General features: G+C 41.6%; 1 long non-coding RNA gene across 1 annotated transcript; it reads right to left on the minus strand.

Moving 5' to 3' along the window:
* LOC100621695 lies at positions 3,752-9,722 on the minus strand. The gene is made up of 2 exons (XR_297848.2): positions 9,512-9,722; positions 3,752-3,993 (listed from the first exon to the last, which is right to left on the minus strand). It is a non-coding gene; the product is annotated as an uncharacterized LOC100621695 (long non-coding RNA).

Below are 13,862 nucleotides of genomic sequence, written 5' to 3' on the forward strand. Positions count from 1 at the left end.
AGCCACTGGAGTCGGATTCTTAATCCACTGCTCCACAGCGATAACTCCAACATAAGCTTTGGAGACAGAAAGATCTGGATTCAAAGTCTCCCTTTGCCCTTTATTAGCCATGTGACGTTGATCAACCAGTCCATGTCTCTGAATCTCAGTTTTTCTCATCCCTAGAAAGGAGATGAAATTCCTGACCTCAGGAAGTTTGCTGTGAAAATTAAATGAGGTGAGGTGATGATTGTAAAGCACGTAGAGCAGTGCCCAGCATACAGGCAGCCTCTCGTGTTATTTGCTATGAGTTTCACTTTCCCTGAAGCGTTTGACTCGACTTCCTTCCTCCCTGAAGCTCCCCTGGTTCCCCTTCCTTGTCAATATAGCCAATAGTCAATAAAAGGGACAGGGATTGTCAGTGGTTCAGAGACCTTTGTGCTTACTGTGCTTTTTCAAATCAGCTTGAAATTTTCAGAACTTTGGGTCTCAAGTCCAAGACCCAGAGTGCTTACTCAGAATCCAAGCTCAAGGACAGATGTCTCCTCTGTGCCTGGAGTGTGTACACTGGAACTCTGAGTTCTCGTGAAAGATGATAAGGAAAGTTCCCAACTTTTTATTAGAAAGTGTTTCCAAGCTTATCCCTATTCCCAGCTCTCCTTGTTCCTCCCAGGATGTATTCCCTGACTTCTTATCTTTACTGTAGCCTAGACTTTTCTAGAAGTTGCTCTTTCCCTCAAAACTTCTTTTCATTGTCTTTTTTCCCAGGAACCAACCACGGATCTCTCCATGTCAGGTCATGTTTTCACCCTCCCTAGACATCCTTCTTTAATTTCACCCCATCCAAAACTACCCGGGTCATTTTGAGTTTCCTATGGACTGTGGATGAAGGTACTGGGGAGTTGATGGAAGAAAAGCTAAGAGGGTTCCTGTCCTCAAAATGTTGACAAAATCTTTAGGAGAAGGAAAGCAGCATTTGTAAACGAACTTCATAGCTTTTCAAAAACACTCAAGACGTTTGCGAAATAAATTGAATCTTTTTTTTTTTTTTTTTTTTTTTTTTGCTTTTTAGGACTGCACCTACAGCATATGGAGGTTCCCAGGCTAGGGGTCCAATCGGAGCTGTAGCTCCCAGCCTATGCCACAGCAGCAGCAAAGCAAGATCTGAGCCATGTCTGCAACCTACACCACAGCTCACGGCAACACCGATCCTTAACCTACTGAACAAGGCCAGGGATCGAACCCATGTCCTCATGGATGCTATTGAGATTTGTTTCTGCTGAGTTACGATGGGAACTTCAAACAAATTGAATCTTGATTGAGCCTATGCTACATGTAGGGTCCTCTACTGAGCACCAGAAATACAGAGCAGTATAAGATACTGTCCCCTGATATCCAAACACATTAGGATAAACTAGGTTATGATGCAGTAGCCAAAAGAAAGGTTTAATTTTGGAGTTCCTGTCGTGGCTCAGTGGTTAATGAATCCAACTAGGAACTATGAGGTTGTGGGTTTGATTCCTGGCCTCAATCAGTGGGTTAAGGATCCAGCATTGCCATGAGCTGTGGTGTAGGTTGCAGACATGGCTTGGATCCCGTGTTGCTGTGGCGCTGGTGTAGGCTGGAGGCTACAGCTCCGATTGAACCCCTAGCCTGGGAACCTTCATATGCTGGGGTGTGGCCCTAGAAAAGACAAAAAAAAAGATTTAAAAAAGACATTTCACTCATGCTGCATATCCGTGGCAGGTTTGCTAGTGACATTTCTCCATATCTTCTCACTGTGGAACCCAGACTGATTGAATAGTCACTCGATTGTTGCTAATCACCATAGCAGAGAGAAAGCTCTGGAGCACTCTGGGCTGGCTGTAACGTGTCCGGAACTTGGAGTCATGTGTAGTTCATAACTCACTGCCTACAGCAGTGACATGGGTACATGCAACCACAAGAGGGCCAGGCAGTGAGTCCTAGAATGCAGAAAGCCAGAAATATTTAATGAAGAGCTTTGATGCCCTTCAAATATATCCTCACAGTGGTCAAGCAGAATGGCCATGTGACTAAAAACAATACAACGTAAGCTGCAATGAGTCATAAGCTGCAATGAGTCAAAACCAAAAAATATATTATAGTAGAACGGACCATGGGGACCATCAACGAAGGGCGGGATGGTTAGGGAAGGCTTCAGGAAGTTCCCTCTCCAAGTCTTGAAGGAAGATAGATTTCAGAGAAATGGTGAAGAGGAGGGCATGAGAGGTGGGGAGTCATGTAAAGAGAGGAGTGTTGGCTTGTAAGGCATTTAGAGACAAGAAAATACAACAGGGCTACAGCCGGGAGTTCATGCACCATATAATGTTGGAGAATTGCATAGTGATAAGATTTTTAAAGTTCTTGAGTGCATGCTAAGATACTTAGACTGAGTTCTTCAGTTAATATCAGGGAATTGAGAGGCTTAGGGATCTGGTCCCTTCCTTCTCAATTCCCACTTTAACCTAAGCAGATTCATTTTGATCAATATGCCGGACATATTGAATTCCATCTAAGTTTTTGTTTTTGAAAAGTTTTCTGCTAGTTGCCAAGAGAAAACATCTTAAAAGTACTCATCAAAAATTACAGACCAGGGAGTTCCCGTCAGCCGTTAACAGAACAGACTAGTATCCATGAGGATGAAGGTTCGATCCCTGGCCTTGCTCAGTGGGTTAAGGATCCGGCATTGCCGTGAGCTATGGTGTAGACTGCAGACATGGCTCAGATCCTGCTTTGCTGTTGCTGTGGCATAGGCCAGAAGCTACAGCTCCAATTAGACCCCTAGCCTGGGAACCTCCATATGCCACAGGTATGGCCCTAAAAAGACATAAAATAAAATATAGGCCAGGGATTCCCATTGTGGCTTAGTGATAATGAACCCAACTAGTATCCATGAGAATGTGTATTCAATCCCTGGCCCCGCTCAGTGGGTTAAGGATCCAGGTATGCTGTGAGCCATGGTGTATGTCACAGATGTGGCTCAGATCTGGCACTGCTATGGCTGTGGCATAGGCCAGCAGCTGCAGCTGCGATTCAACCCTCAGCCTGGGAATTTCCATATGCCTCAGGTGCAGCCCTAAAGAGCAAGAAATAATATACCTTGGAATAAACTTTACTAAGAGCTACACTCTGAAAACTGTAAAACACTGATGAAGGAAACTGAAGATCATACAAAGAAATGGGAAGATACCCTGGGTTCACGGATTGGAAGAAATAAAAAATCTTTTAAATCATGTGGATGTATAACTTTGATGAAAATTTAAATTAAATATCAAAAAGAGAGAAGCAATGGAGTAAGAATGAGGCCTGGGGAGTCACACAATTTCCTGCCGAACTCTTCAGCTTCTGTAACAATCCCAGAAAATAGGACCCCGTTATAACGCTGTCTAGACCCAGCTTTTCATTTGAGAAATTCAAATAAATATAACATGCATTTGTATTTATATCAATAATTTCCAGGAGGCAAGGAGCTATTTGCAAGCCTATATGCAGGCTAGTATGTAATCCCAACACCACCTCATTAGTCATGTAAATGGCATTGCATAAATCACTTCAGCAGTCTGAGTTTCCCCATCCATAAAATAAAAATAATGACAATGCCTACATCTAAGTTTAGTTGAAAGGAATAGGCAAAGTAGTAGTTGTATATTTAGCACATAGTAGGTCCAGTTTCCTCTCCAATATACACATCCTTGCCCACTTCCTCTTCTACTGGAGTTTGATTGGATATACTTAGAGACAAACACAGAAGTCAGCCAAAATGTTTTAATAATAAAACTCAGGAATCTGCTGAGGTCAGACTTAGGGCAGGGTTATCTTCCGCTTTTGTGTCTTCATGCTTAAAGCACTAATTGACTTTTGGAAATAAATTTGGCTGGAACTTGGGCTTCACACAGCACAGTTTACCACTCACGCAGAAAACATAGACTTTTTCATTCTTGGAACATTTGTCACGGCAGGAGCCATGCAGATTCCAGCATTTTTCGGGGCTGCCTGATACAAAGAGAAAAGAAAGAAGGGAGTCAATATCAGTCCCGTGGGGAAATAGGTCTTGGCTTAAGAGGATTAGGAGGTTCCCCACCCAGGCAGAAAAGGGGGGTCGGGAACCACTGAAAATGGGGAGGGTCACCTCTAGATTAAGAGAGAGGTGATACAGTCTCACTTCCTTTCTGGACACCCCATTCCTATCCCAGCCCTTCTCGAATGTTCCTTTTCACAATTTTAGGGCATTACAATAGCCAGAAGCATGGACTGTTGGAACTGATAGAGCTGGATTTGAAATCTTCGTATACAAGAAGCCAACTGGGGAGTTCCCGTCGTGGCACAGTGGTTAACGAATCCGACTAGGAACCAGGAGGTTGAGGGTTCGATCCCTGGCCTGGCTCAGTGGGTTAAGGATCTGGCGTTGCCGTGAGCTGTGGTGTAGGTTGCAGATGCAGCTCGGATCTGGCATTGCTGTGGCTCTGGCATAGGCCGGTGGTTATAGCTCTGATTTGACCCCTAGCCTGGGAACCTCCATATGCTGCGGGACTGGCCCAAGAAACGGCAAAAAGACAAAATAAAAATAAAAAATAAAATAAAAAAGAAGATATAGCACCTGCTCAGGAAGTTGTCATGGAGATTAAAGGAAATAGTGTAGAAAAATACAAACATTGGAGTTGGTTGTAGCTGAGCTGACTAGTATCTGTGAGGATGCAAGCTTGATCCCTGGCCCCCTTCAGTGGGTTAAGGACTGGCCACAAACACAGCTCGGATCTAGCATTGCTGTGGCTGTGGTGAAGGCTGGCAGCTATAGCTCCATTTTGACCCCTAGCCTGGGAACTTCCATATGCTGCGGGTGCAGCCCTAAAAAAATAAAAATACAAATACAAACATTAAAGAAATTGATATGACATGACAAAACCTCAGAAAGAATTATAAATTGTACAAATCATTTCATAAGTAAAGATTACAGTAGAAGGAACATATCAAATAAATGTACAGATAATGACAAAAGAAATAAAGGGTGATAAAGAGATGTCAATCAAAAAGAAAGAAATAAAAAGGAATCAATATAAAGCTATAAATATACATGACAGACAAAAGAAATCCAATATACAAATAACAGGACCTATCAAAGAAGAAAGCAAAATTCAAGGAAACAGAACAAATATGGCAAACTAGGTTCAATAAATTTTCCTAAAATAGAAAAAGATTTGAAAACATGTACTGTAAGAGTATACAGCGTGTCTGAAAATATTGACCAAAGATAAGATATATTCTAGTAAAATTACTGGCCATCAAGGAAAAAAATACTGTTACATATTTAAGATATTCAAAGAAAGAAAATTTAAGCAAACAATGTTATATCCAGCAAAACTGATTTCCAAATACAAAGGACACGAACATACTGAAACTCATAAATTAGTGTTCCCATGAGCCCTTCCTAAAGAATCTAAGAGAGAAAGAGCTTTAGAAAACCAAACTGCCCGTCGTGGCGCAGTGGTTAACGAATCCGACTAGGAACCATGAGGTTGCGGGTTCGGTCCCTGCCCTTGCTCAGTGGGTTAACGATCCGGCGTTGCCGTGAGCTGTGGTGTAGGTTGCAGACGCGGCTCGGATCCCGCGTTGCTGTGGCTCTGGCGTAGGCCGGTGGCTACAGCTCCGATTTGACCCCTTGCCTGGGAACCTCCATGTGCCGCGGGAGCGGCCCAAGAAATAGCAACAACAAAAGACAAAAAAAAAAAAAAAGAAAAAGAAAACCAAACAAGAGGGGCACTGACACAGGACTAGTAATGAACATTAAATATCGTTATTCATAGAATTAAAATTAGCATTTATGTAATGGATACATGTTCTGACAATATATGTATAGTACAATATAAAAATGGAAAAATAGCGGTGAAAGCATATGCAGAAATGTTAATGAGTTTCAGTAATGATGTTATTCGGGTAGTATTCAACATTTACTGAAACTATTATAATATGATGAGAGACAAATCAGGTGAGTAATTATAGGATATTCTAATTCTGTCATCCTCTGACCTGGAGAGCCAGAATTCTAATTATAAGAAAAAAAATCAATTTCAACAGAAATGAATGGATAAACAAGATATGGTGTATATATAAATAATGGAATACTACTCAGCCATGAAAAAGAATGAAATTCTGTCATTTGCAACTACATGGAATGACTTGGAGAGTATTATGCTAAGTGAAATAAGAAATCTAAAAAATAAAAACAAACTGGTGAATATAACAAAAAAGAAACAGACTCACAAATATAGAGAATAAACTTGTGGTTACCAGTGGGAAGAGGGGTGAGGGGAGGGGGAAGATAGGGGTATGGGATTAAGAGGTTCAAACTACCATGTGTAAAATAAATAAGCTACAAAGTTGTATTGTACTGCACAGGGAATATAACCAATAGTTTATAATAATTTTAAGTGGAATATACCTTTGAAAATGGTGAATCACTATGTTGTATACCCAAAACATATAATATTGAACATCAACTATACTTCAATTTTTTTAAAATACTAATGTGATAATAGAAATCAGTTTTGAATCTGTGATCTGAATTTGAATTGGAAGTACCAATATAAACCCACAAGTATTTCATTTTTAAATACGTGGACGGATAGATGGATTGATGAATGGATAGAAAGTTTTCCAATTCTAATCACTGAAAAAGCCTAGAAATATTGAACAACCAAGAGAAATTAATGTTCCTAGCACCCATACTATAGTCTTAAGGTACCATTTCCCACTAAAATAAGAGAAACAAAGCCCTTTTGATGATAGGATTTATTCCAGTTCTTGGCAAGAAATTGTAAGATGAGCCTAAGAATATTTTGTCATACTAGGAACCAAACTGAAGAGATTACCATTGGTCAAGAATATGAAAAGCTGTGCTTCAATAGAAATAATTACAATAGATTGGGATTGTGGCTTATTTGAACCATGAGTTCAAAATAATATTCACAAAAAATTAATTGCTCAACCTCAGAGGTAGACAGAAAAAGATTTCATTACCTTGCAAACAGATAAGCCAAGACAGGTTCAAACACTTGTCCTGCCTCTGCTCTCTGAACTCTCTAGACCCCAAGGTAAACAAATAGTAGTTGAAGGAAAGCATCTCTCTTATTAGTGGTTCAGCCAATAAATGAATGTGCTTCCCAACACATCTGCACAGCTCACCTCCTCACCTCCTTCAAATTTTTGTTCAAATGTCACCTTTTCCGTGAGGCACTCCTTTACGTTACTTTTTTTTTAACTGCTGCACCTGCAGCATATGGAAGTTCCCACGTCAGGGGTTGAATAGGAGCTGCAATGCCAGATCTTTAACCCACTGAGTGAGGCCAAGCATCAAACCCGCATCCTCACGGAGACTAAGTTGGGTCCTTAACCTGCTAGGCCACAGTGGGAACTCTTACATTCCTTTTTACATTCCTTTTTATTTATTTATTTTTTTTTTTTTTTTGTCTTTTTGTCTTTTGTTGTTGCTATTTCTTGGGCCGCTCCCGCGGCATATGGAGGTTCCCAGGCTAGGGGTTGAATCGGAGCTGTAGCCACCGGCCTACGCCAGAGCCACAGCAACGCAGGATCCGAGCCGCGTCTGCGACCTACACCACAGCTCGCGGCAACGCCGGATCGTTAACCCACTGAGCAAGGGCAGGGACCGAACCCGCAACCTCATGGTTCCTAGTCGGATTCGTTAACCACTGCGCCACGACGGGAACTCCTACATTCCTTTTTAAATTGCACCTCCACCTCCCCTGATACTTGCTCTTCCCTTCCTTGCTTACTCTGCTCATTGCCTCCACCGAGAGAATGTAAGCTCCAAGAGGACAGGGATGCTGGTTGGTTGGGTGGTTGGTTGTTTCACTGCTCTGCCTTTCACAATGCCTGACACACAGAATGCACTCAACCATTTTGAATAAATGAATTCTTTAAGTAATGACATAGCCACTGGCCCCTTAATCCAGCTACCATCATGGGAAGGAGAAGGGTAGGGGATAAATGGAGAAACACTGAAAAACTAAACATTCACCTAAAGCAGAATGAATTAATCTAAGAGACTGTTTCAACACAGAAAATATACATATAATTATCTGCTAAGTTTCCTACGATCCCTGGGCCCTTTCCAACCTCCAACTTTCCCACCAACAAGATGTCAGTTTCTGGGAAAGTTCAGGTGAATTATAAAGATAGAGAGGCAACATTTGTTGCACACTGAAATTTCTGTGTAGTCAATGTTGACCCCTCAACCTAACATATTATTTCAAATTGAGAAGTGAGTTGAGTAAAATGGAACTCAGAGAAACCAATTGGCTTGCTGGGGTTCACAAAACTAATAAATGATGGAGTAGATTCTAACCCAGGTAGATGGTGTGTCATGTATGCGAAGCATACACAAGATGTGAGTCCAGAGAATTCTCAAGCAATCCCCACCCTATCCTGACCCTGTAGAAAAGTTAGAGAGATGTCTGGAGGGTGGTGGGGGTAGAAACTTTGGTCAGATGAGAAAGAGGGGGTGTGCTACCACCCTGGGCTGGGCAGATTTGACAAGAGTCTGTCTCCACTTAATATGTTTCCATGGCTGCAGTACAGGGGGTGACACAGAGAGGCAAAAGTAATTATGAGATTCTGCCTTCCCAAGGCAGATGTGAATAGTGCAAAATCCGAGTGCTTTCAGGGGCATTGTGAGAAAAGGTCACTATTGCCTCTTTTCTTTCCTACTTCTCCTGCGCTCCCTTATTCCTCACAGATCAGACCAACTGCCCTTGACTCCTAGAGCTGACCAAAGAGAGGGGGGTTGGGAGCCCTGAGGGAAAAGTCGAGTTTACACTTGCTGCCCAAGATCTGGCACCTGCCACTCCTAAAGATGACGGTTTAGTTGCCAAGTCTCCTCCTGTGTGGGTTTAAAAAATAAAGAGGCTGGAGTTCCCGTCGTGGCGCAGTGGTTAACGCATCCGACTAGGAACCATGAGGTTGCGGGTTCGGTCCCTGCCCTTGCTCAGTGGGTTAATGATCTCGCGTTGCCGTGAGCTGTGGTGTAGGTCGCAGACGCGGCTCGGATCCCGCGTTGCTGTGGCTCTGGCGTAGGCCGGTGGCTACAGCTCCGATTCAACCCCTAGCCTGGGAACCTCCATATGCCGCGGGAGCGGCCCAAGAAATAGCAACAACAACAACAACAACAACAACAACAAAAGACAAAAAGACAATAAATAAATAAATAAATAAAGAGGCTAACTTGCTGCACACCAAAATTTCAGTGTGTTTAATGCTGATCCTTCAACTTTATTTACTATTTCAAATGGATAAATAAGTAAATAGAAACTCAGAGGAGCCAAGAAATTTGCCAGGGATGTTACAGAGCTATTAAAGGGTGGGGCAGGATCTAACTCAGGATTTGGGGGCTTTTACTTCTTCCTGTTGCCACCTGCCAGCCCATCCTCCCAAGCCCTGGAATGCCCCCCAACAAAGACCCACTCTCCACCCCTCGATTCCCCTGAAAAGTGCAGGTTACCTGGAACAACCTGGGACAAGAGCAATAGTGCAGCCAAAGTTAGCAAAAAAGTCTTCATGACTTCAAGGAGCCCAAGGAGTAGTCTCAGTTCTAGAGAGGAGATACGCAAATGAAGAAGAGCCCTGGACTCTCTGCTCTCACTAATCAACTGGGACACATGTCATTTACAAGTGCTCTCAGCTTCCCACGGGTACAATTGGCCTTGGAACAGCCTGCCTCCCTCAGACTTCTCAGTTACTATCCCAACGCCCCTGCATCTACAGTTGGACCACATACCCCTGAAATGATATCTCTTATCCCTCCCTTTATCCACCCCCACATTTTTGGGGACAGCAGAGAGAAGTCATACAAGCCAGAGGGATTTTTTTTTAAATAGATGTCAGCCTTTGTTATAACTCAAATTAAAACCTTCCAAGATCCCATGTTACACATTGAAAAAAAAAAAAAAGTATAGTCTTTCCTATGCCCTATAAAGCCCTACATTATCTATTCTAGAGACCCACCACTATAGTGATTTTACTGTAAGTTGAACAAACTCCTTTCTTCAAAAGTAATTTTCCACCTTGGAAGTGGAGGAGTAGAGAGTGGAAAACATTAATTCAGACCTGGGAAAGAATATGTGTCTATCTGATTATTTTCTCTCTAAGAGAAGAGGACCCACTGACTAAAATGCTCAGTTTCAGGAAGGCTTTTGTCATTGAGATAGGAGAGGGAATAGTTGAAAGTATTCAGCAATTCATGCTGGCTGTGCCACTCACTTGCTATGTGACCTCACCCAGGAAATTCACTTTCCTGCTCTGGACTTCAATCTCACCAGTGGGAAGACTGGAATATACAGATTGTAGAGAGCAACCCAATCCTCAAATGCTGTGCTTCTCTGGATGCTGAAAAGACACAGAGAATGGAATGCGGCAGAACCCCGCGATTTCACCACCAGCACGGGCCAAGCTGATTGAGTTTACACCTAAAGATTCCTAAGGCTGCACTCATCAGGCTCCAACTCTCTTTACACTCTGGGGTCAGAGGCCTCTTCCCTTGGCACATATATTTTTTATGTTCTTTGGCACTTGCAAACCACATTTTCACTTTGGGCCTGCTCCTCATAGAGTCAGTGCACAAAGATTTGCTCTGGCTATTATAAAGGTTTAAGTTCTTCCCAATATCTTTGAATGAGTCTTACCATGTTCTTTCAGTAATGAGATCCATAAGATACTAATAAGGGAGCATAGGAGACCCTTTCTTACATGGTAAGACCCTATTTCCAGTTAAGTCACATTCCCAAGTACTTGCAGTTAGAATTTGATAACTTGGGGCTATCTTTTGCAGGGGACACAATACAACCCACAACAGATGATTTTTTCACTCCTATCATGAATTGTATTCTGAAAACTATAAGACACTGATGAAAGAAATTGAAGATAATATAAACAAATGGAAAGATATACCATGATTGTGGATTGGAAGAATTAATATTGTTAAAATGACCACATTACCCAAGGCAATCTACAGATTCAATTCAACCCTTGTCAAACACCAATGACATATTTCACAGAACTACAACAAATAATTCTAAAATTTGCATGGAAACACAAAATACCCCAAATAGCAAAAGCAATCTTGAGAAAGAAGAACAAAACCAGAGATATCATGCTCCCTGATTTCAAACTATACTACAAAGCAGCAGTAATTAAAAATGTATGGTACTGACACAAAAACTGAGTCATAGCTCAGAGGAAGAGAATAGAGAGCCCAGAAATAAACTCATGCTTATGTCAATTAATCTACAACAGAAGAGGCAAGACTATACAATGGAGAAAGGACAACCTCTTCAATGAATGGTTTTGGGAAAAGTGAACAGCTACATGCAAAATAATCAAACTGGATGATGTCCTCACACCACACACTCTTAGAAATTAAAAATATAATAACATAAAATGGAAAAGAAAGATTAATAGAAATGTTTGAAGAAAAAAAAATTTTTTTTGGCTTTTTGCCATTTCTTGGGCCGCTCCCGTGAATTATGGAGGTTCCCAGGATAGGGGTCTAATCGGAGACATAGCCACTGGCCTACACCAGAGCCATGGCAATGCAGGATCCGAGCCTCATCTGCAACCTACACCACAGCTCGTGGCAACGCCGGATCCTTAACCCACTGAGCAAGGCCAGGGATCGAACCCACAACCTCATGGTTCCTAGTTGGATTTGTTAACCACTGTGCCACAACGGGAACTCCTGAAGAAAATTTATTTAAAATTTCTCGTGAACTAGAGGGAGAAAAGGCCATAGGATTTGTACATCTTTGTTCCTCAGTGAGATTAGTCCTCCTAATCCAGGCTCTTCAGGCCTTGAGTCACATAATACTAGCCCATAAATGGATAAGGAAATATACCCTTTTTATTCTGTGCTGGATAAATTGCCTAAACTAAAATTTTTGTTATTATTTTTCCATAAATGGTAGAACATACACTTCTTGCCCAAGATGGAGCAATAGAAACTATATTGACTCTCCCACCTGAAACAATTAAACCATCAGACAAATTATATGAATCGATAGCATTTAAGACATTGGACATTGGGCAACAAAGGACAGTCGTTCTTAAGATATGATGGGTGAACAAGGTGAGCCCCAAGATTGCTCCATCTTACTACCTTGAGAGAAATTCCAGGCCATTACAAAGGGATAAAGAGGCCAGGAGGATCCCTATGCCTCCCAGTGGTGAAGAGAACTGAACAGGGAATCCAGTGAGATCAAAGCGGATAGAGTTTGCAGGACAGAACACTAAAGAGGAGAGAGGTGCCCAGAGAGAGATCTCCAGACACCTGCCAAGGATCCTCATGTCTTTAGTGAAATGATAACCAGAGTATGTGTGTTAGAAAACCACTCAAGTCTAAACCATTTAAAAAGTAACAATCCTTGGAATTCACACAGGCTAGAAATCATTCTGATTCCAAATCACCAGAATGGCAAACCTTATGGCATGAGATATAGTATTCTGAAAGATTTTGCCTTAATGATAAGGAAAATTTAACCCTACACTAAAATCTGCTTAAAAGAAAGATCCAAAATCATCAAACTTAACTGCATCCCAGAATAAAGCTGAGAAATATTTTTAAGAATACAAAAATATCCCTACCTCAAAAGGTTAAAAAACACAATGCCTGGCATTCAATCAAAAAATTACCAGGCACAGGAATTCCCTGGTGGCACAGCGTGTTAAGAACCCAGCATTGCCACTGTTGTTTGTGGTGCAGGTTCAATCCTGCCCCAGGAGCTTCCATATGCCACAGGCACAGCCAAAAAAAAAAAAAAAAAGTTACCAGACACATAAAAAAGGAGAAAAATCTTAAGGAACATTTAGTCCATCGACTTTTAAAGTAATTATTGATAGGTATGTACTTATTGCCATTTTATCACTTGTTTTCTAATTGTTTATGTAGTTCTTCTCTGTTCTTTTATTCTTTTAGTTTCTTCCCTTTTGGTTGGATGATTTTCTTTTGTGGTATGCTTGTATCCCTTCCTCTGTAGTTTTTGTATATCTATGGTAGGTTTATGATTTGTGGTTACCATGGGGTCCTCCCAGCTTAATGGGAGGAGTGTCTCTGGTTGATCTTTCCTTGAGTGGACCCTAGCCTTTGAATTATCTTCTCCTTACTTCAAGACCATCAAAACATCAAGTTTGAAGATGCCCTTAGGGCAAAAGTAACTTCAGAGCTGTTGGAAGGTGGAGATATTGAATAATATCCTCCAAACTGAGAAGGAACTTTACAATCAAAAAAACTAACAGGCAACTCCATAAAGTGCAATTATGAAGTTTATTGTGGGTAACTTATATTCAGGCAAGATCAGGTGAACAACAACCCAGGGCATTCAGCAGCACTCTGCACAGCCAAAAAGGGTACAGGGGAAACTTAAAGGAGCCAAAGATAAAATAGAATCTGGGAGTTCCATTTTTAGCCTAGCAGTTAAGGATTTAATATTGTCACTGCTGTGGCTGGAGTTCAATCCCTGACCCAGGAACTTCTGCATGCCTCAGGCGCAGCCAAAAATAAATACATAAAAAATAAAAATAGAATCTGACTACTAAGAAATACTTCCACTATAAGAGGAGAGGGAGTGAGGGTCTTTCTTCTCCACCAGGGGTCTTAGGACCCTTAACCATCGGTGTTGGCAAAAGGCATTCTTCCAGTTTTCATAGATGAAGGCAAAGATGGAGTTCCCTGGTGGCCTAGCAGTTAAAGGACTCAGCATTGTCACTGTTGTGTGGGTTTAATCCCTGGCCTGGGAACTTCTGTATGCCATGGGTGTGGTAAAAAAAAAAGAGATAAAGGTAAAGTTGATAGGAAACTTATC

Source organism: Sus scrofa, chromosome 17 (genome assembly GCF_000003025.6).
Source record: "Sus scrofa isolate TJ Tabasco breed Duroc chromosome 17, Sscrofa11.1, whole genome shotgun sequence".
NCBI lineage: Eukaryota > Metazoa > Chordata > Mammalia > Artiodactyla > Suidae > Sus > Sus scrofa.